This window comes from Somniosus microcephalus, chromosome 10 (genome assembly GCF_052327205.1).
Source record: "Somniosus microcephalus isolate GS21.2 chromosome 10, FLI_Smic_1.0, whole genome shotgun sequence".
NCBI classification, from domain to species: domain Eukaryota; kingdom Metazoa; phylum Chordata; class Chondrichthyes; order Squaliformes; family Somniosidae; genus Somniosus; species Somniosus microcephalus.
In genome coordinates this window covers 116,375,516-116,398,170 of record NC_140996.1, presented here as the reverse complement: position 1 = coordinate 116,398,170, position 22,655 = coordinate 116,375,516, and the positions used below count along the sequence as shown (strand labels likewise).

Sequence of the window (22,655 nt, the reverse complement as noted above, 5' to 3'; positions counted from 1 at the left end):
CGTCACCCTTGCAAGGGTCACTCGTCCACAGTGCCCGTCACCCTTGCAAGGATCACTCGTCCACAGTGCCCGTCACCCTTGCAAGGATCACTCGTCCACAGTGCCCGTCACCTTTGCAAGGGTCACTCGTCCACAGTGCCCGTCACCCTTGCAAGGATCACTCGTCCACAGTGCCCGTCATAAATCTCATCATCGAGAAACTACCTATGAAATAACACTGGACGGCCAGCTGGTGGCGCCGTCCAAGGAGTATAAATACTCGGGCATTGGCCCCAGCTTGCCAGGAACATTTTGTAAAAGACGAGCTAGTGGATACAACTAGACTTCCATGTTCTGAAATAAGTTGATTAAAGCCCTGCTTTATGCTCAAACCAAGTGCGTAGTGAGTTTTATTACGTCAGTGCCCGTCACCCTTGCAAGGGTCACTCGTCCACAGTGCCCGTCACCCTTGCAAGGGTCAGTCGTCCACAGTGCCCGTCACCCTTGCAAGGGTCACTCGTCCACAGTGCCCGTCACCCTTGCAAGGGTCACTCGTCCACAGTGCCCGTCACCCTTGCAAGGGTCACTCGTCCACAGTGCCCGTCACCCTTGCAAGGGTCCCTCGTCCACAGTGCCCGTCACCCTTGCAAGGGTCAGTCGTCCACAGTGCCCGTCACCCTTGCAAGGGTCACTCGTCCACAGTGCCCGTCACCCTTGCAAGGGTCAGTCGTCCACAGTGCCCGTCACCCTTGCAAGGGTCCCTCGTCCACAGTGCCCGTCACCCTTGCAAGGGTCACTCGTCCACAGTGCCCGTCACCCTTGCAAGGGTCACTCGTCCACAGTGCCCGTCACCCTTGCAAGGGTCACTCGTCCACAGTGCCCGTCACCCTTGCAAGGGTCACTCGTCCACAGTGCCCGTCACCCTTGCAAGGGTCACTCGTCCACAGTGCCCGTCACCCTTGCAAGGGTCACTCGTCCACAGTGCCCGTCACCCTTGCAAGGGTCACTCGTCCACAGTGCCCGTCACCCTTGCAAGGGTCCCTCGTCCACAGTGCCCGTCACCCTTGCAAGGGTCCCTCGTCCACAGTGCCCGTCACCCTTGCAAGGGTCCCTCGTCCACAGTGCCCGTCACCCTTGCAAGGGTCCCTCGTCCACAGTGCCCGTCACCCTTGCAAGGGTCACTCGTCCACAGTGCCCGTCACCCTTGCAAGGGTCCCTCGTCCACAGTGCCCGTCACCCTTGCAAGGGTCACTCGTCCACAGTGCCCGTCACCCTTGCAAGGGTCACTCGTCCACAGTGCCCGTCACCCTTGCAAGGGTCCCTCGTCCACAGTGCCCGTCACCCTTGCAAGGGTCACTCGTCCACAGTGCCCGTCACCCTTGCAAGGGTCCCTCGTCCACAGTGCCCGTCACCCTTGCAAGGGTCACTCGTCCACAGTGCCCGTCACCCTTGCAAGGGTCACTCGTCCACAGTGCCCGTCACCCTTGCAAGGGTCACTCGTCCACAGTGCCCGTCACCCTTGCAAGGGTCACTCGTCCACAGTGCCCGTCACCCTTGCAAGGGTCACTCGTCCACAGTGCCCGTCACCCTTGCAAGGGTCACTCGTCCACAGTGCCCGTCACCCTTGCAAGGGTCACTCGTCCACAGTGCCCGTCACCCTTGCAAGGGTCACTCGTCCACAGTGCCCGTCACCCTTGCAAGGGTCACTCGTCCACAGTGCCCGTCACCCTTGCAAGGGTCACTCGTCCACAGTGCCCGTCACCCTTGCAAGGGTCACTCGTCCACAGTGCCCGTCACCCTTGCAAGGGTCACTCGTCCACAGTGCCCGTCACCCTTGCAAGGGTCACTCGTCCACAGTGCCCGTCACCCTTGCAAGGGTCACTCGTCCACAGTGCCCGTCACCCTTGCAAGGGTCACTCGTCCACAGTGCCCGTCACCCTTGCAAGGGTCACTCGTCCACAGTGCCCGTCACCCTTGCAAGGGTCACTCGTCCACAGTGCCCGTCACCCTTGCAAGGGTCACTCGTCCACAGTGCCCGTCACCCTTGCAAGGGTCACTCGTCCACAGTGCCCGTCACCCTTGCAAGGGTCACTCGTCCACAGTGCCCGTCACCCTTGCAAGGGTCACTCGTCCACAGTGCCCGTCACCCTTGCAAGGGTCACTCGTCCACAGTGCCCGTCACCCTTGCAAGGGTCACTCGTCCACAGTGCCCGTCACCCTTGCAAGGGTCACTCGTCCACAGTGCCCGTCACCCTTGCAAGGGTCACTCGTCCACAGTGCCCGTCACCCTTGCAAGGGTCACTCGTCCACAGTGCCCGTCACCCTTGCAAGGGTCACTCGTCCACAGTGCCCGTCACCCTTGCAAGGGTCACTCGTCCACAGTGCCCGTCACCCTTGCAAGGGTCACTCGTCCACAGTGCCCGTCACCCTTGCAAGGGTCACTCGTCCACAGTGCCCGTCACCCTTGCAAGGGTCACTCGTCCACAGTGCCCGTCACCCTTGCAAGGGTCACTCGTCCACAGTGCCCGTCACCCTTGCAAGGGTCACTCGTCCACAGTGCCCGTCACCCTTGCAAGGGTCACTCGTCCACAGTGCCCGTCACCCTTGCAAGGGTCACTCGTCCACAGTGCCCGTCACCCTTGCAAGGGTCACTCGTCCACAGTGCCCGTCACCCTTGCAAGGGTCACTCGTCCACAGTGCCCGTCACCCTTGCAAGGGTCACTCGTCCACAGTGCCCGTCACCCTTGCAAGGGTCACTCGTCCACAGTGCCCGTCACCCTTGCAAGGGTCACTCGTCCACAGTGCCCGTCACCCTTGCAAGGGTCACTCGTCCACAGTGCCCGTCACCCTTGCAAGGGTCACTCGTCCACAGTGCCCGTCACCCTTGCAAGGGTCACTCGTCCACAGTGCCCGTCACCCTTGCAAGGGTCACTCGTCCACAGTGCCCGTCACCCTTGCAAGGGTCACTCGTCCACAGTGCCCGTCACCCTTGCAAGGGTCACTCGTCCACAGTGCCCGTCACCCTTGCAAGGGTCACTCGTCCACAGTGCCCGTCACCCTTGCAAGGGTCACTCGTCCACAGTGCCCGTCACCCTTGCAAGGGTCACTCGTCCACAGTGCCCGTCACCCTTGCAAGGGTCACTCGTCCACAGTGCCCGTCACCCTTGCAAGGGTCACTCGTCCACAGTGCCCGTCACCCTTGCAAGGGTCAGTCGTCCACAGTGCCCGTCACCCTTGCAAGGGTCAGTCGTCCACAGTGCCCGTCACCCTTGCAAGGGTCAGTCGTCCACAGTGCCCGTCACCCTTGCAAGGGTCACTCGTCCACAGTGCCCGTCACCCTTGCAAGGATCACTCGTCCACAGTGCCCGTCACCCTTGCAAGGGTCACTCGTCCACAGTGCCCGTCACCCTTGCAAGGGTCACTCGTCCACAGTGCCCGTCACCCTTGCAAGGGTCACTCGTCCACAGTGCCCGTCACCCTTGCAACGGTCCCTCGTCCACAGTGCCCGTCACCCTTGCAAGGATCACTCGTCCACAGTGCCCGTCACCCTTGCAAGGGTCACTCGTCCAAAGTGCCCGTCACCCTTGCAAGGGTCACTCATCCACAGTGCCCGTCACCCTTGCAAGGGTCACTCGTCCACAGTGCCCGTCACCCTTGCAAGGGTCACTCGTCCACAGTGCCCATTACACTGGCATCTGATTGCCTCAATATATTCATTAAAAGCACAACAAATCACAGTTAATGCAAGAATAGTCACTGCACGTAATATAACTAAATAGGTAGGAAACCTAACCATGAGTAAGCATAAGCACTACAAAGCCAACCATATAATTCAAAAGGTTCTTTTAAATTAGTTCAAGTGGCCATCTCAGTAACTTTAGTGCTTAAAATAAAATAGCTATAAAAAGTTAAAGAATTCACAAAACATATCCATACTGTTGTCTCTGACTGTTGGAAATGCTTGAAATGACATTTACCTCCACAGGCCTGACCCTTTATTAGAGGACCAGGTTTTGAGTTCTGCTTCATTCCCATGGCTATCATTGTGTATATGCGGCTTCTGTAAATGAAGAAGCTAAACAGGTAGCATGCCACAAGTCGCTGTTATGACGTGCAAGCACTTTGTGGATTGCAACATCCAGAATGCAGTTTAAGGTTGCAGCATTCTTTTTGGTCTAGTGAACTAGGACAGGACTTTAAAAAAGGAACTCAAAGCATGCTCTATGAATGGCTAGTTTTGCTGCTGATCATTAAAAAAAAAAAAATCCCATACTCAAACTTTTTCTGATGTATGCATCACTTTTTGGAAGAGGATGAGGGCAAATGATACCAACAAGAAGCCTGGCTATTCACACAGTGTGCCATGGCATTTGTAAGCCTCCTCCCCATCCTTCCACTGATGGAAAAAGACTGATAGCACTGAAATCCAGCAACGTCATTATTAGGATAGACGAATGCTTTGAAGGTAGCAGTGAAATATTTCTGGATGCAAAAAAACAAAGTCTGAACCTCTGAAATATATTTTAGATAACTAACAGGAAAATTGTAACTATATAAGAGTAAAAGAAAATTCAAAGCAAGAAAAGACCATTCATCCGATTGAGTTCATTGCCCCCAGAGCCCATGTGTGAGTTCATTGCCCCCAGAGCCCATGTGTGATTCTATCATTCCTCTGACACCACATGTTAATCCCCTTCTTTAGGAAATACTGAATTACTTTCCCTTTAAAAAGAAAAAGTCTAGCAGTTTTATTAATGTTTCTATAAACATCAGTTTACCAGTACACAGATGTTGATTTCACTCCCTTTTTAAATGTGATGCTTGAGCCCGAATCAATTACCTTCCCTCGGTGTCTCTTTCAAACATCCACTATTCTTGCTTTGAGGCTTGTAAATTTTCATACTTGTGTCCTCTATTCCTCTTTTATCCAAGTTAAATAGCTTATTTACCTCAACCTCAACTGTACCTTTCATTATTTGAAGATAATAAGAACATAAGAATTAGGAGTAGGCCATTCGGCTCTCCGAGCCTGCTCCGCCATTTAATAAGATCATGGCTGAAGGGATAATTACAAGTCCTAGCCCTTTTGGGCTATCCCAGATCAGGCGTATTCCCCAGACGTTCACCTTCAACTTAAGTTAGAGATAGCCGAATTCCATAAGACGCTTAAATGGGTCTAAAGGTTCAGGCTATCTCTCCCTAAAGGAAAGGAACAACTGAAGATGTTACCATCCTCCAGATAGTACTTTTAATAAGTTGAACTAGACTGTAACCTTCCGGATATTATAAGGGTCCGGAAGACCCCCCAGAATTCTGCAACTCCTTACAAAAGAGTGTACAGAATTTGTGGGTTCGCGAGTTTATACAGAATTACTCTTTGAGACAATTCTAAAAATATATAGTTTTATTTAAGAGCCGACATTCAGTTAACATCTGTTGAATCAGTCGCAACATTAACAATTCAAAATACAATTAGCTTACATTTCTTATTTCTCAGAGATCCTTATTCTCAAATCTTTACTTTGTTACATTTCTTATTTCTTACTTATTTCTAAATCCAGAACATCCACCAAAATCAATTACTTTGACTTCCCGAGACTCATAATTAAAAACTTACAGAGATGCCTCTGAAGAGTTGAGAAACGCTTTGCCCATTCAGCGAGTTCTGCCTTTCTGTTGAAAAGGTCTATGTTTTATACTCTTTTTGCATTGGTTTCTTCTTTGAAGTTCTCTGCTGATGTCAACTAATTGTCTTTATTGATTCTCTCTTTCAAATGCTTTCTATTCTTACTGTCAATTCAACTATTGCATGCATAGTTATTTCTCTACCTGTTAAGTGTTTCAAAAACCATCATAAAAACAATGACAGCTATGGTTTGTGTTTGATGCCATTCCTACAAAATGCTTTCATTCAATTCTTAATATTGGCTTTACTGGTTTTTAGCAGAGATTGTGACTCCATGCTGCTCCAAGTTCAATACAAACACAATGGGGCCGATTTTCCCGCAGGTGCGGGGAATTGTCGGGTTCCCCGAATGTCGGGGTTCCCACACGAATCTAAATGGGTCTGCCACATCGATGCAATTATCCCTCAATTGGCCAATTCATTTCCAGCATGTGGGAACCCTTGCTAATTGACTATTTCCAGTCAGAAAGCCCCACAGTATGATGTCATCATTCATGGTGCTTTCAAGGTCCACAGCAAGCACTGCATCCTCTGAAGGCTTCCAAACGAACCATACAGGATGGCAGAGGAGCCTGCAGCAGCTGTGGCCAGTGCCAGACCCCGAGCTGCCTCCAAATTCGCCGAGGCTTCACTGCAGGCATTATTGGATGGGGTTAGGGTCCACAGGGAGGTCCTCTTCCCTAGGTCAGGGAGGAAGAGGCCTCCCACTGAGACCAAGGCTGCATGGATGCAGGCGTCAGCAGATGTCAACTCACTGGGAGTCACCAGAAGAACCTTGGCATTACATCTCTAACTCCTTCCTTTACTCCCCCACAGTACCATCCAGAGCCCCCATCCCCACTGTGGAGGAGGAAGAGGCTGTGCAGCCAGACTCCTCAGAGGAAGCTCCAACCTCTGAGGGCGCAGCGTCAGCAGAAGTAAGCGCACCCAGCACCAGCGCAGACACTCACACCTCGGGGGGACCTTCGGGACATAGAGTAGTGTTGTCACCTGGTGTTTCACAGCTCACAAGTGAGCATCAGCAGATTGTGGAGACAGGGACAGCAGCGCAGCGTCCTCGTCGGAGGGCGCAGGACTCTGCCAGCTCAGCTCAGCTGCATGTCGATCCTCTGCCTCTGGGTCAATCCGTAAGATCAGAGGTGATGGTACTCCATGCACAGATGCAGGAGTCTCTGGCAGGTTTTGTCTCTAGGGTCGCTGCGAGTGTGGAGTGAATGGAGGAGTCCATAGCGAAGATGAGCTGAGCTTTTGCGTAGTCATTGGCACATGAGCGCATCACCATGGAAAGGTTGTCACCCTCCATGGAGGAGATAAGTCGCCAGGGTATGGAAAACACGGTGAGTGTTCATAATAGAATGACATCTCTTGAGGAGCGATGGGCATCTATTGAACAGAGAAACCAGACCTTCATGGAAGTCCTTCTGAGTAGGACTGCCAGTGCAGAGACGGCCCCCATGGCCCCCTGATGCGCAGCAAGGTGCTCTCAAGCCACATCCAAGCGCTGGCCCCTTCTGGCCTGTGCAGCTTCAGGTGACTGAGCAGCAGCCTGGTGCTCCTGGTGCTCATCCTGCTGTTCCTGGTTCTGCTGCTGATGCCTCTGCTGCTGAAGATCCTTTAATGGCATGAAGGGAAGGGAAAAAAGGCCTCCCATACTTCTGGTAGATGCCTCCGTTGAGGAAGCGCTGAGTGAGGGTGCTGAGCGGTGCTTCCCAGGAGCTCACACTGGAGAAGTGTGTGAGGCTCCAACCTTCCACAGCTGTGCCTAAGCCTTGAACAAGTTGCCCCAAGCCTGAAACAACAAGGTCCTGCAACCTACAAATGCTGTCTGATTAAATCTCTTCTTTCCTGATTGACCTGCAGCTGAAAGTAAGCGAGCCGATATTGTTCATGCCAGGTTTCATCAGTGGTGTTCCCACCAGGCGTGTTTAGTGTGGGAAAAGGCTGAAAGTGGCAAGGGCCCCTTAAAATGGCATTATAGATGCCAATTATTGGTGATTAGGGTGCCTAAAGACCAGTCCCGCCTGCTGCGGGCGGGACTGATTTGGGTCGGATTGAAATGCCGGGGTGAAAGTCGGACTGGGCGGGGAATCAGGCGGGGGGGTCGCGACCCCCTATTTTTGCAAATTCCCCCCCCCACACGCCTGAAACCCCGCCTGACGGCTCCAGGAAAATCGACCCCAATTGCTTGGTGTTTCTATTGAAGTCATATCTTCAAAGTCTCCTTTTTGATATCATATTTACTTATATGTCTATATTAAAGACACTTTGACCAGAGTGTTTCATGCATTTCTAGCTATCTCAATTGGTTGCATATTTAATCGTGTTTCCTGTCTTGCAAGTTTAACATAAAAACTATGTGACCAGCAGATGTTTCTATACTTGATGTCATCTTTTCAAAGGCACATGGTTCTTTTAATGTTTGTGTTTCTGTTTTACATGTTAGTTCTTAACACTTTAAACTGGGCATTCTCATTGTGTTCGTTGCAAACCGTAGACCTTTCGGAAGCACCAATGATTTGCTTCAATCTTTCATTGTTTTAGTATATTTAACTAATTCCCATTTCAAAGCTGGTTTACAACTTTGTTATCAACTGATCTTTATCTCAGAAGCCTGTTCTCTGTTTACAGCCTATGGCCTAGAAATTCGGTATAGCCGCGTTTGGGGCACTAGTCCTGGCGATGCGCAAAGTTTAGCGCCAGGCGCAATTTAGCGCCACCTAGCGCAATATTGGGTTGCAGCGCCCCTAAAGCTGATTGCGGCGCTAAATCAGGCGCTGCACGCTACTCTTAAGGTGCTAACCCGGCGGCGCAACCCAATTTCGCGGCGGCGGGGCACAGTGAGGGTGCTGTCAATAACCACTTTCCCTGAGACACACTGGCGCCGACCAGCTCTTAAAGGGGCAGGTCAATTGGCATCACCAGACACACTCACTGCCTTGTAGGCCTTCAAAGCGGTGGGAGCCTACCTGTGGCGCACCAGCCTAGCAAGACATGGAAAGGGTGAGGCAGAGGGCGGAACACCTCACTGATGGGGCATTGGATGCTTTCGTTGGTGCAGTGGAATCAAGGCCAAGGAAGATGGTCGGAATGTGATTTATGTTTTGGACAGTCTCCCGGGTGTGAGAGGCAGTTATGTGTCAGTGTATTAGTTTTGCTTTCTGTTGCCATAGCTTTCTCATGTTTGAAGGAACCACATTTTGTGTAATGAAACACTTTCTTCATTTACAATGGCCATGCCTTCCATTTACATGCATCTTGCCCTTCACAGGCTTGGGGGTATCAGACCAGTTCCATTCCTGTTCTTGGAATGGCAGCAAGCATTCCGTGAGAGGGGCCTAGAAGCTACTTCTGATCAGCCTCTGACGCGCAGCCTGAGAAGAGCCGCTCGCGTAGAAGTTCAGGCCAGCAGGCATCTTCTCAGCCACCGACAGAGATGTCCTGCACCTTATCTGAGGCTGCAGATCTGGCTGAAGCAGCTGGCACAGCTCAGTCACCACCTCCTTTCTAAATCGCAGCCTTCTGACATACTGCTCCTCCGGCATGTTCATGTAGGAAAACTGCTGTCGGAAAACCCTGCCAGCGTAAGATCTGCTGTGGCGACGTCTGTTGGCCCTCCTCCGTCTGGCCATGCCCACCCCCCTCTCCCAGCGTTTCAGTGCCCTTTCCAGATGATTCAGCAGCAGGACGTTCCCCTCCAATGGAGCCCCCATAATAAGTGCCCACAGGAAGGTTCCCCGTTGTCAAGGCTCACCAACAGCAAGGTGATGGTCAGAAGGCTGAAGATCGTCTGCCTGCGCTGGCTCAGTGGTCAAATGGCTCTCAGTGTGCAGCTCAGCAACTCGTTATAGCTCTCGAGGAAGTTGTGCTCCAAAAATGGCTGCCGCTTTTAAACCACACCAGTTCCCTTTAAATAACGCTCCTCCAGCCCGAGAGCGAGTTGGTAAGGTCCAGTTAAGCTGTCACTATTAGCGCCAGGCGCTACGGAGGGGGGCGCCACTGAATTTCCGGTCCGAGGCACCCAAAAGGCGTTGCACACTCAAATGACGTCATAATCAGCATGCGCCCATGAGCGGGCGCCGGCGCTAAATGCATGCTCAATATGGGGCTAGGCGCCTTGCGCCCACCCGGAAATTGTCTAGCGCCCCACTTCTCGGCCTCTTTAGGTGTTAATCGGTGGCGCTAACAACCGAATTTCTCCCCCTATGTCTCTGAGGTTTTACAGCTTGTGTCTCTGAGGCTTTAGATTTTTAAACCCAGTATATCATGTATTAATAATATCAGTATTCTGTTCATATTATTGTGTATCTTTCTGAATTATAGCCTATTGCTTCACAGGCTGATCTTCGACCTCAACTCCACTTTCACGTCCGATCCCCATGTCCCTTGATTTCCCACGAGTCCAAAAATCAATATATCTCAACCTTGAATACATTCAATGACTCAGCATTCATAGCCATTTGGAATATAGAATTCTAAAGATTCACAACCCTCTGAAGAAATTCCTCCTCATCTCAATCATAAATGGCCTACCCCTTATCCTGAGACTATGCTCTCCAGCCAGGGGAAACAACCTCTCAGCAAATACCCTGTCAATCCCCCTCAAAATTGTATATGTTTCAATGAGATCACGTCTCATTCTTCTGAACCCCAGAGAGTATAGGCCCAATCTACTCAATCTCTCCTCATAGGACAACCCTCTCATCTCTGAGATTAATCTCGTGAATCTTCATTGCACCGCCTCTAAGGCAAGTATGTCCTTTCGCAGACAAGGAGACCAAACTGTGCACAGTACTCCAGGTGTAGTCTCACCAAAGCCCTGTACAACTGTAGTAAGACTTCCTTACTCTGGTACTCCGACTCTCTTGCAATAGAGACCAACATGCCATTTGCCTTCCTAATTGCTTGCTACACCTGCATGCTAACTTTCTGTTTTTCCTGTACGAGCACACCTAAGTCTCTCTGAACACCAACATTTAATAATTTCTCATCAATTAAAAAATATTCTGTTTTTCTGTTCTTCCGACCAAAGTGAATAACCTCACATTTCTTCACATTATACTCCCATCTTCCACCTTGTTGCCCACTCACTTAACGGTTTGAATTTTGCCAGCGCTCAGAGGGCGGGTTTGGAGGCGGGTCTGCTGTCACAATCCAAAAGATTGACAGCGGGCCGGTATCCTGCTCTGAATTCGCCTCCGTGAGTTTCCCGAGTGCCGGTTCTGCCTGCGCATTGCAGACAGGGCACTAAGCGGCGGGTCAGGCAATCCTGATAGTTGGCAGGGTAGTTAAAACAATTGAATTAACGTTTTCCCATGTCCAAAGCATTTTCCCAAATTTTCCTTGAGGTTCCCGTCACTCGGGGATCACGCCAGGTCAGTATGTCGGGTTCTAAACAACTCTCCATTTGTTTCATTAGGTCACAGCTGCAAAGGTGGTTTAAAAGCTACCATTTTACAGCTGATCACTTTCCAATCTCCGAAGCTTCAGCCTTCAGGATTTGCAACCCACTTTTGAGCTTTATGCACTTTTGAAGTAATTGGAGTAATCTCTCTATCCACTGTCACCTCCTTGGAACAACCTATCTCAACATTGACAGATCACTTCTGTCATCTCAACCTCACCTGCCATCTATTCCATCAGCATCGGTGCCCTTGAAAAAATCTCACCTTGGTCTTCAGAATCCCAAAACGATCAGCCCTAACACCAGCATCACCGGGCACACCAGCAGCACCAACAACAACACCAACCTTCTCCGCAATCAACTGATGCTGCACAGGACACAGGGCATCAGCACCCAACCACATTGCTGCCCGGGATGCCAGCGATGGACTCACCATATCCAGATTAGCTTCACTTAACACTGTACACCCTGGCTGCCACATGATTCACCAGGTTGGCACCATCCCACACCAACACCATAAAGCATCCCTACAATGTCCAAGCCATTCCTTTCACACTCATCACCACTGTGCGGGGGGAGGGGGTGGGTGCGGGGAGGGAGGTGGTAGAACGTTATATCTCACCATTCACTGCAACTCACTAAGACACTTTCAAAGGTGCACACAAATCTGTCCAAGAACGCAAAGTGTTCAAAATAAAGGTTTCAATGTTTAACAGCACATTAACAGAAACTTCACCTGAACATTGGCTAAACCACCCAAGTGCCTACCCTTGTGTGTTGTTAGTTGGTATGCTTGCAGTAGGATGAGGGTGAGTGTGAGGGGTGGCTAGTGAGATGGGGAAGTGATAATGTAGATAGAGAGGGATGGGTGGACATGCAAGGTAAGTTGGTGTGAGTAAAGATGTGCAGGAGTAGGGTAGGGAAGGCAGAGTGATGGGAATGTGATGAGTGACACAGCAGGATGAGGTTGAGTGTGGCTTGGCAGTAACATTTTATGACCTACTGAGATCATTGAAAGGTTTGCACCACTGCAGCCTGGTCCTCCTGACGACATCCCTGCTTGTGTCCTCCTGTGCAATGTGCAACCAGGCTGCGTTGGTGTCCTGTGGAGGTGTTTTCCACCCTTTGGAAGGGAAGAGAACCTCCCTACATGCATGGAGGGAATCATGGGAGAGCCTGGGTGCAGCTGTGCACCTTTGTGCAGTGCTTGTCAGTGTTTGTAGCACCTCAATACTGCAGAACAGTGACAGCAGAACTGTCAAAATCAATTTGGACATAGCCCCTTTAAGGAAACCGGCTGGTGACGCATCATCAAATGATGTCATCAGACCCGCTTCCTATTAATTGGCTGGGGATCTCACAGGGTGGGCTTAACAAGCCCCATCATCGGAATAGCTTGTTGGAGGCCGGGATCAACACAGATGCGAGTTCTCCACACGCCACCGACGTCGCCCGCCCCGGGCCTGGGGAAGTTGGAAAAATCCAACCCAACCTGTCTATATCCTTTTGCAGGCTCTTTGTGTCCTCCTCACAGCTTACTTTCCCACCTAGCTTTGTATCGTTGCACTCGTTCCCTTCATCGAAGTCATTAATATAGATTGTAAATAGCTGAGGCCCAAGCACTGATCCTTGCGACACCCCAAAAGTTACAGCCTGCCAACCAGAAAATGACCTGATTATCCCTACTCTCTGTTTTCTGTCCATTAACCAATCCTCTGACATGCTAATATATTACCCTAAACCCCATGAGCCCTCATCTTGCCTAGCAACCTTTTATGTGGCACCTTATTGAATGCCTTTTGGAAATCCAAATATACTACATCCACTGGTTCCCCTTTATCTACCCTGCCAGTTATATCCTCAAAAAACTCAATTTCCCTTTCATAAAACCGTGTTGACTCTGCCTAATCATATTATGATTTTCTAAGTGCCCCGTTACCACTTCCTTAATAATGGATTCCTGCATTTTCCTGACAACTGATGTCAGGCTAACTGGCCTGTAATTCCCTGTTTTCTCTCTCCCTCCTTTCTTGAATAGCGGGCTTACATTTGCTACCTTCCAATCTTTTGGGACCATTCTAGAATCTAGGGAAATTTGGAAAATCACAATCAATGCAACCACTTCTTTTAGAGCCCCAGGATGTAGGCCATCAGGTCCAGGGGATTTGTCAGCTTTTAGTCCAAATAGTTTCTCAAGTACTTTTTCTCTACTGAAATTATTTACTTTAAGTTCTTCTACTCTTATTAGCCCCTTGGCTCCCCACTATTTTTGGTATGCTTTTTGTGTTTTCTACTGTGAAGAGAGATACAAAATAATTGTTGAAAGTCTCAGCCATTTTCTTATTCGCCATTATAATTTCACCTGTCTTAGCCTTTAAAGGACCAGTGCTTACTTTTGGTATTCTCTTCCTTTTTACATACATATAGAAACTCTTACAATCTGTTTTTATATTTCTTGCTAGTTTACTCTCCTATTCTATTTTCTCCCTTTTTATCAATTTTATGGTCATCCTTTGCTGGTTTCTAAAGCTCTCCCAATCCTCAGGCTTATTGTTATTCTTCGCAACATTATAAGCCTCTTCTTTTAATATTAATACTATCATTACCTTCTTTAGTTAGCCACCGATGGATCACTTTTCCCATGGAGTTTTTATTTCTCCACGGAATGTATATTCAGTGAGAATTTTGGAATATTTCTTTAAATGTTTGCCACTGCTTATCTACTGTCACACCTTTTAATCTAATTTCCCAATCTACCTTTGCTAACTCGGCCCTCATACCTATGTAATTGGCTTTATTTAAGTTTAAGACTCTTGTTTCCGACTGAAGTATTTCACTCTCAAACTCAATGTGAAATGTTATCATATTATGATCACTCTTTCCCAGAGGATCCTTTACTATGAGATTACTAATTAACCCTGTCTCATTACACAAAACAAGATCTGAAATAGCCTGTTCCCTGTTTGGTTCCATGATGTATTGTTCTGGGAAATTGTCTCGAATGCATTCCATGAACTCGTCCTCCAGACTGCCCATGCCAATTTGACTTGCCCAGTCTATATAAAGATTAATGTCCCCCATTATTATTGTATTGTGGCGGTACCACCAGTTGTCCCTTACATTGAGATACATAATTCCCTTTAACTTACCTTACTGTATGTATAACTTACCTGTTTGGGCCGTTGCCCCTTTAACCTACCTGTTTGGGCCGTTGCCCCTTTAAGACGCGCCCTAACGTCACGTCACGTACCACGTGACGTACATGTGGCGGCAGCCGGCCCGACTCGGCCTTCCAGGATGGCCGCCGGCACAGCCCGGCCTCACGACTTCGGCCGCATCGGCCAGCCGACGGGAGCGACGCGATCTTCTGCTCCCGCGGCAAGCACCGGCTCAGCCTGGCCTCCAGCTCCCGCTCCCGCTCTCGCGACTTCGGCCTCAACGGCCAGCGACGCAACGACGCGCATCACGTGACGCCCTAAGCGCGGGAAACGCGAACAACGTGATGACGTCAGAACACAAACGCGATGACATCATCACGCTCTCCACAGGATTGCGAACTCAGTCCTCGTGGCGTCCCCGCTGGGGAAAGACCTACACTACGGTGCTCCTACAGTCAGCCATCTTACCTGCTACCTTACCTGTTGTATTTAACCTGTTCCCGTAAATAAACAACTTATTTATAGTTTGTCGAAGTCGAACTCGATTATTTAGTGGTGATGCACACGAATCGCTACATTGGTGACCCAACGACGTGAGTACGGGAGCTCATCAATTCCAACACTACAATTGGTGAACCCGTATCTGTGAACGATTTTCACAGTAGCAACGCGCGCCTGAACCTCGTCTTCCCACAAGACGACCAACGCACAACCGACGAACAACCACGGAACAGCAACCGCCTAACACCGATTCTTCCAAAGGCGACCCTGTCTTTGCGAACGTATTCACAAGGTAAGCGCAGTCTGGAGCAGATCCCGTTTGACACGGACAAAACTCAACCGGACCCCGTTTTTTTGTGAGCAACTTTCACAAAAGAAGCACGCCATGGAAGCACCAGCCATTTTGCTGTCGCTGCCGCAATCCAGGGAGCCACAGTCTCCCTCATGCTTTATAAAGGTAGAAGCCCCGTTCGACGAGAACATCGATGCGGCGCCGACCACGCACTTGCTTACGGTCCCCGTACTCGTCTTTCCTACCGCCGCACGGATCGTCCGCCTCTACGTCCAAAGCAACAGCAAGTATACATCTCTCCAAGCGCGGGGTACAGCATGTTCAGGCCCACAAAATCGGAGCGTGCCCTTCGGGGATACCACGAGGACTCACCTCCACGAAACACGAGGACGCTCTCCTCGCGCACGAGGACCCATCCCTCGCGAACCACGAGGACCTATCCCTCATGGAAAAACGACGACTCCTTCTCCGCCGCCGACGCACCAGCCCTTCAGCCTGCTGGTTGTGTTACCTACTACACGATTCAGCGTGAACAAAAAGCGTGCCGCCCTCCCAGCTGTGTTCTCCTAAATCTACAACAGTTACAAGTGTTGCCGCCCTCCAGGCAGAGTTGACCCCTCCTGAAAGCAACAACAACCCGGACCGTTGCCGCCCTTTCTCCAGTTTTCCCTTTAACAAATGCAAACCTCTACTGACGCTGCACACATCGAGGACGGGTCCAACGGGCATCCTGTGGCCGCGATCAGCCACGTGAAAGTTGCTGGCCTCACCGATCACTGATCAACGCAGCAACTCTTCACCCTCTGTTATGTTAACATCGTAGCACTATGGCACGCACCGTTCCACGTGTTCCAGCCTCCTGAAGGTTTCGCTCACCTGTCGGCGAGTTCACCGACCTCGCCAGTCAAGTCCTTCTGGATCGCCCGTCCGCGTTCCTGCAGATTTCGTCAGAACAAGGACTTGTTCCAACATCAACAGAGTCATCGCCCGCGTCCGCCCGACTTGCCCGTCACTCTGACAAGGCCTGCTGTTTCGCACGTCTCCACGGTCCTTCGCCTGACGGATACAGATTATTCGCCACGACGCGCATAGGATCCGCTCACGAGCAACATCTTCAGACCTCGCCTACCAAGTCGAGACAGCACGACCGCCGTGACCACCAGCTCGTCAGACCATCTCATCCTTGGACTTTCGTTAAAGCGAATTCTGATGGGCCTATGTGGCGGTACCACCGGTTGTCCCTTACATTGAGATACATAATTCCCTTTAACTTACCTTACTGTATGTATAACTTACCTGTTTGGGCCATTGCCCCTTTAACCTACCTGTTTGGGCCGTTGCCCCTTTAAGACGCACCCTAGCCTGCTGACGTCACGTACCACGTGACGTACGTGCGGCGGCCGCCGGCCCGACTCGGCCTTCCAGGACGGCCGCCGGCACAGCCCTGCCTCGTGACTTCGGCCGCATCGGCCAGCCGACGGGAGCGACGCAATCTTCCGCTCCCGCGGCAAGCACTGGCTCAGCCTGGCCTCCCGCTCCCGCGCTCGCGACTTCAGCCTCAATGGCCCGCGACGCAACGACGCGCATCACGTGACGCCCTAAGCGTGGGAAACGCGAACAACGTGATGACGTCACAACACAGACGCGATGACGTCATCACGCTCTCCACAGGACTGCGAACTCAGTCCTCGTGGCGTCCCCGCTGGGGAAAGACCTACACCACGGTGCTCCTACAGTCAGCCATCTTACCTGCTACCTTACCTGTTGTATTTAACCTGTTCCTGTAAATAAACAACTTATTTATAGTTCGTTGAAGTCAAACTCGATTATTTAGTGGCGATGCACACGAATCGCTACAGTATTACCTTTGTTGCAAGCTCCTGTTATTTGTTGATCTAATACTCTGCCCAATGGTATAGCTACTGTTTGGGGGCCTATAAACTACTCCTACCAGTGTTTTCTGCCCTTTTATTTCTTATCACCACCGTACTGATTCTACTTCCTGATCTTCTGAGCCGAGGTCCTCTCTCACTACTATCCTTATGTCACCCTTTATTATCAGGGCTACCACCCCCTCCTTTTCCACTCTGCCTGTCTTTTTTAAATGTCAAGTGCCCTGGAACATTTAGTTCCCAACCTTGGTCACCTTGCAACCACCTCTCTGTAATGGCTATTAGATCAAAGCCATTTATCTTTATTTGTGCCACTAATTCATCCATCTTGTTATGAATGCTTCGTGCATTCAGATTAAGAGCCTGTAATTTTAACTTTTTACCATTATTCCCTGCTTTCACCTTATTCGCTGATGCACTTTTACCGTTAAACTCACTGTCCTTCCTGTCATACTCTGCTTATCATAACCCAAATCTACACTGCTCCATTGCCTTGACTTTTCTCTTTAGATTTCTAAATTTCCCCTCACCTGACCCCTCCCCCACTCCTTTTAAGTTTAAAGCCCTATCTACAGCCCTAGTTATTTGATTCGCCAGGACACTAGTCCTAGCCCGGTTTAAATGGAGACCATCCCAACGGAACAGCTCCCTCTTTCCCCAGTACTGGTGCCAGTGCCCCATGAATCGAAACCCCTTCCTCCCACACCACTCTTTGAGCCACGCATTGAACTCTCTGATCTGCTTGTCCCAATGCCAATTTTTGCGTGGCTCAGGTAACAATCCAGAGCTTATTACCTTTGAGGTTCTGCTTTTTAATTTGGACACTAGCTCCTCAAACTCTCTCAGCAGAACCTCACTCCTTGTTCTACCTATGTCATTGGTTCCAACATGGACCATGACAACTGGATTCTACCTTCCCACTCCAAATTCTTCTCCCGCCGCAAGGAGATATCCTTAACTCTGGCACCGAACACAGCCTTCGGAACTCCCAGCCGCAGATACAGAGAACAAAGATTTATGGGCTGGATTTTGTCAATGGGGACGCTTTGGGGGTGGGACTGCTGGTTGTCGGGTTTCAGTCCCGCCCCCAATGACGTCCAGACAACCCACGCTATTTTCCCTTGATTGACCTTGTTAAACCCGCCAATTAAGGGAAAGCCAGTAACAGAGGACTTCAGCATATGATGTTTCATCTGTCTAAGATGAATTGTCAACGTTTGACAGCTTTGAAAAGCTGTCAAACACTGACAATCTCTGTTCTAAGGTGAGCCCTTGTACTGAAGACTCACCAAACCTCTTTCCTTAGCAGAAATCAGATGGCTGCTGCATCTGAGAATACAACAGCCATTCTGTCATCTCTGCTGTTGAGATAAGGCATCTCCGGATTCCCAAGGGTTGAAGCCTGCAGGAAGAAGCAAAGGTAAGTAAACTTTTTCTAACACTTTACACTCACACCTCCCCCTCCACACTTGCACCCATCAGTCACCTCCACAGCAGACTTTTCAATCCATTTCACCCCCACAGACCCACTGCTCGCCTCGCTAACCCTGGCGAGGTTCGCAGCCATCGGGAAACCCGCACTTGCAGGGGTAAAATGGGGATAAGCCTCTTAACTGCCTGTTAACTACCTGTTAACAAGCAGTTAATTGGCTGTAATCCCCTTCCTGCCTTGAGGAGACGGGTCCCTGCGCGATTCGGGGACCCGCCTCCCAGGAAGATGGCACGGAGGCAGGCTGGGAGTGGGTTTGGTACCCGCTCCAAGTTTCTACCATTTTCCCAGCAGTCCCGCCTCCATACCTGCCTCCCCAAGGCTAGTGAAATTCCCCCCTATATATCTCTCCCAGTCATCTTGTATACAAGGGATTATAAGGAGAAAAAATTGCAGGGATATGGAGAAACAGCAAAGGAGTGGGACTAACTGGACTGTTCTTCGAAAGTGCTGGCACAGACTTGATGGGCCAAATGTACTATTCTATGATATATAGGGGGAAAAATTCAATATCGCCCCTTTTGGGGCGCCATTATCGGCCGTGCGCAAAGTTTAGCGCCTGGCGCTAATTATCGCCTCCGATGGCAAACTTGGCTTTTATCGCCCCTGGATGTGATTGGAGCACTAAATCAGGCGCTTCACACCTGTCTTAAGGCGCAAAGGCCGAGGAGCGAGGCGCTACCTCGGAGCGCTGGCGAAGCAAGGAAGGGCAAATCAAAATGAACCTGCAAAGTGCTGCTCAGTACCCAAAACTCCTTCACACAGCGTTGAATCTCCCCAGAAGTCCCTTTCTCTCTCTCTCTCAGAATGCGTGGTGCAAAAATGTCACCAACAAAAAAAGGCAGGAAGTGGTCGCCTTTAAATAGCGCTCCCCCAGTCCCTTTCTGACTATAAAACGCTCCCCTCAACCTGTTGTTGCTAGCGGCAGGCGGTAAGGCAGGGGGCGCCACTCAATATCCGGTCCGGGGCGTTGCGCACTCGACTGACATCACGATCTGCCAGCGCAGGAGATCGTGGCGGTAATGTTTAGCGCCGCCGCAAAATGTCTAGTTAATTTTGCGAGCGGCGCAAACATTGCAGCGCCCGGGTGCTAGTTACTTTGTGCCCCATTAGCGCCCTCTTAAGGCGCTAACAGGAGGCGCAAACAACTGAATTTTTCCCCCATAGTATAATAATAGTGCTAACATGCTATGTATAACACAGAACTAGCCTGGCTGCTCTTACTAGCCCCAAATACAAGTCTCAACCACAAGACTCCACTCCTAACCGCCTAACTCCCTCACCTGCCCCAGGGCCTGGGCTGGGTTGTTTTCAGTTGTCAGGTACTGGACAACCATCTCACTCCAACACTGATTCAACTTGAATCTAGAATCCTGAGCCAGTTTCCATTTCACCCATATACTCAGTGCCCATACAGCACTTACCTGTTTGTAAATTACATAAGACATGTCAGGATGGTTCACACAAAAGTTTTTCCCATTCACTGCTCATTTTGTGCATCTGATCTAAAATTAACATAGATGTCACAAGACTCAAAATGGCAATGTCATATCTAGCCAGAGTGATGAATAGAGTTTTAAATATAAAAATGGAATTTAACACGGAAAGGTGTTCCAGTTCCCAGCACTGACATCCCTTCTCTTTATATGCATATAAGCAATCTCCACTAAATTTCTTCAATTTGAAAAAAAAGCAATCTGGACAACAAGCAAATGGTAGAGAGCAGTGTCCAAACTTGGATTGCCAGTCCTCTCTAAAGTCTTAAAGAATCACATGGCTGTGACACAAACAAACCTTGCAAAGGTTTGAAAATACACTCTTCATTTACTGACACCTTTTCTATCTTTACACAACCTGAAGTAGTTGGAAATATTAGGATATATTTTCTTCTGATTGCTAATGTGAACAAATAATTCGCTGCAAGTATAAAATGGCACTCCCCAACTTTCACTAGCGCTGCCTTGCACACATATTAGCAACTAGAGGAACATATACTCCATCGTCAGTTGTTTACAAAATTCTGTATGCATTGCTGGATTGAGGATTGCATTATGTTTAATGAGCTGGTGGTACAATGAAGAATGAGGCTCTTAGCCCAGTGCATCACACCAATTTAATTATCTGCTCTTGTTTTATCCTTTCAACCCTTGAGCATTTATGAATGAAGGATTTTTCAATTCAGTGGTAACAAGTCAGTTCAGTGCCTGGTTAAGCTTAGTGGCAAATTACAGTGAATTCCCTATACTTTAATGTTGTGTGTGCAGTTGATTACATATTATGCTTTACTGTGTTAGTTAATTGATATTCCAATGTAAGATTTTTTTTTGTAGAAATGAACTGTATTTAGCATAAACTTTTAATCCCCTATTTACATATTAAGAAAAGGTAATTCAGCATATTTTGTTTTCATAGTTATTGAATGTGTTGTGCAGTGTGTGTGAAAACAAATTCCAAGCACTGCTACATATATGAAATTCAGTGAAGAAGCTGATAATTCACTAAAGGTTTAGCAGGTTGTTCGTAAGTCTCTGAGACTTCGAAATGTTGCCAAAAGATTTTCTGTTTCTAGTAGCTCACTCAACGACTGAGCATCCGCAGCCCTCTGGGGTAGAGAATTTCAAAGGGTTGTGAATCTTTGGAATTCTCTACCCCAGAGGGCTGTGGATGCTCAAGTCGTTGAGTATATTCAAGACAGAGATCGATAGATTTTTGGATATTAAGGGAATCAAGGGATATGGGGATAGTATAGGAGGGTGGAGATGATCTTATTGAATGGCGGAGCAGGCTCGAAGGGCCGAATGGCCTACTCCTGCTCCTATTTCTTATGTTCTTGTGTATCACAGATTATTTTGAATCACAGATATTGTTTAAATGAGTTTGTGCTATGTGCACATTTTTATTTTTGTAAACTAGATATAAATAATTATACTGAATTTTCTTACTAAATGCTTGCACTAAACATCTAAAGTACAAAACAGTTAATTTTATTTGAATACAGGAATGTATAGAAAAAATCTTAGTTGGAGCAGGGTTGTCTTTACTGTCCTTTAATGGCTTGGCAGTACCTTGATTTGACATTTATTTGTTCTCATTAGTAGCACTTAAGAACCACTGGTGTTATGTTTATGAATGATAAAGGAAGACTTGCATTTATATAGCGCCTTTCATGACCCCAGGACGTCACAAAGCACTTTACAGCTAATGAAGTACTTTTGAAGTGTAGTGAAGTCACTGTTGTAATGTAGGAAATGCGGCAGCCAATCTGCTCACAGCAAGCTCCCACAAATAGCAATGTGATAATGACCAGATAATCTGTTTTTAGTGATGTTGATTGAGGGATAGATATTGGCCAGTACATCGTGAATAACTCCCCTGCTCTTCGAAATTGTGCCATGGAATCTTTTACGTCCACCTGAGAGAGCAGACGGGGGCCTTGGTTTAACGTCTCATCCAAAGGACGATAACTGAAATGATTTCATGTAAATTGTTTATAATTACAGTTTATTTGTCATTTCGTTTAGTAGCACCTTTTATAATTTAATGTGGAACTTAGACAGATCTCCACAGTTGATATGTGACCATCTCAATAGATTCTCAAACTGAATTCTTACAGTTAATCAATGATTAAACTTATAACCAACATTTCTGTTACATCTGCAGTTGTATTCAATTTGGCTTAGTTGGCAGCACTCTCACTTCTGACTCAAAAGATTGTAGATTCAAGCCCCATTTCAGGACTTGAGTACATAATTTCGGCAGCTACTTTAGGCAGTACTGAGGGAGTGCTGCATTTGCCTATTCATGTGGACGTAAAAGAACTAATTGCAGAATAAAAGAAAAGCAGGACAGCATTCCTCCCTCAATGAACATCATCAAGAATCAATTACTGAGATTAAATGATGATTCATCTCATTTACTGTTTGTGGGAGCTTGTTGTGACTGCACTTCAAAAGTAACTTATTGGATGTTGGACTTTGCAAGTGACACATAATCATTCTAAGTTCATATTTACGTTCATTACTGAGCTGACTCGATTTGAATAGAATAAATTACATAAAATATTGCAACATAAACTTTTATCAGCTTCATTGTATTTGATCCAAGTGGAATAGCTCACATTTAAAAAAAATTTATAATTTGATCTTAACCATAAAATATTTTGTGTTTAAACAGAGTGTTCGGATAGCATTTGAAGAAAATGATTCACAGTGACAAATTAGATACTCTGCTTAATTTCCTGTGAAAATAATTGTCTAT

The 22,655-nt window shown here is 48.5% G+C and overlaps 1 protein-coding gene across 1 annotated transcript in view; it reads left to right on the top strand.

Moving 5' to 3' along the window:
• The window catches only part of arhgap42a (Rho GTPase activating protein 42a), a 604,917-nt gene that overhangs the window by 401,437 nt on the left and 180,825 nt on the right, over positions 1 to 22,655 (top strand). The window lies entirely within an intron of this gene.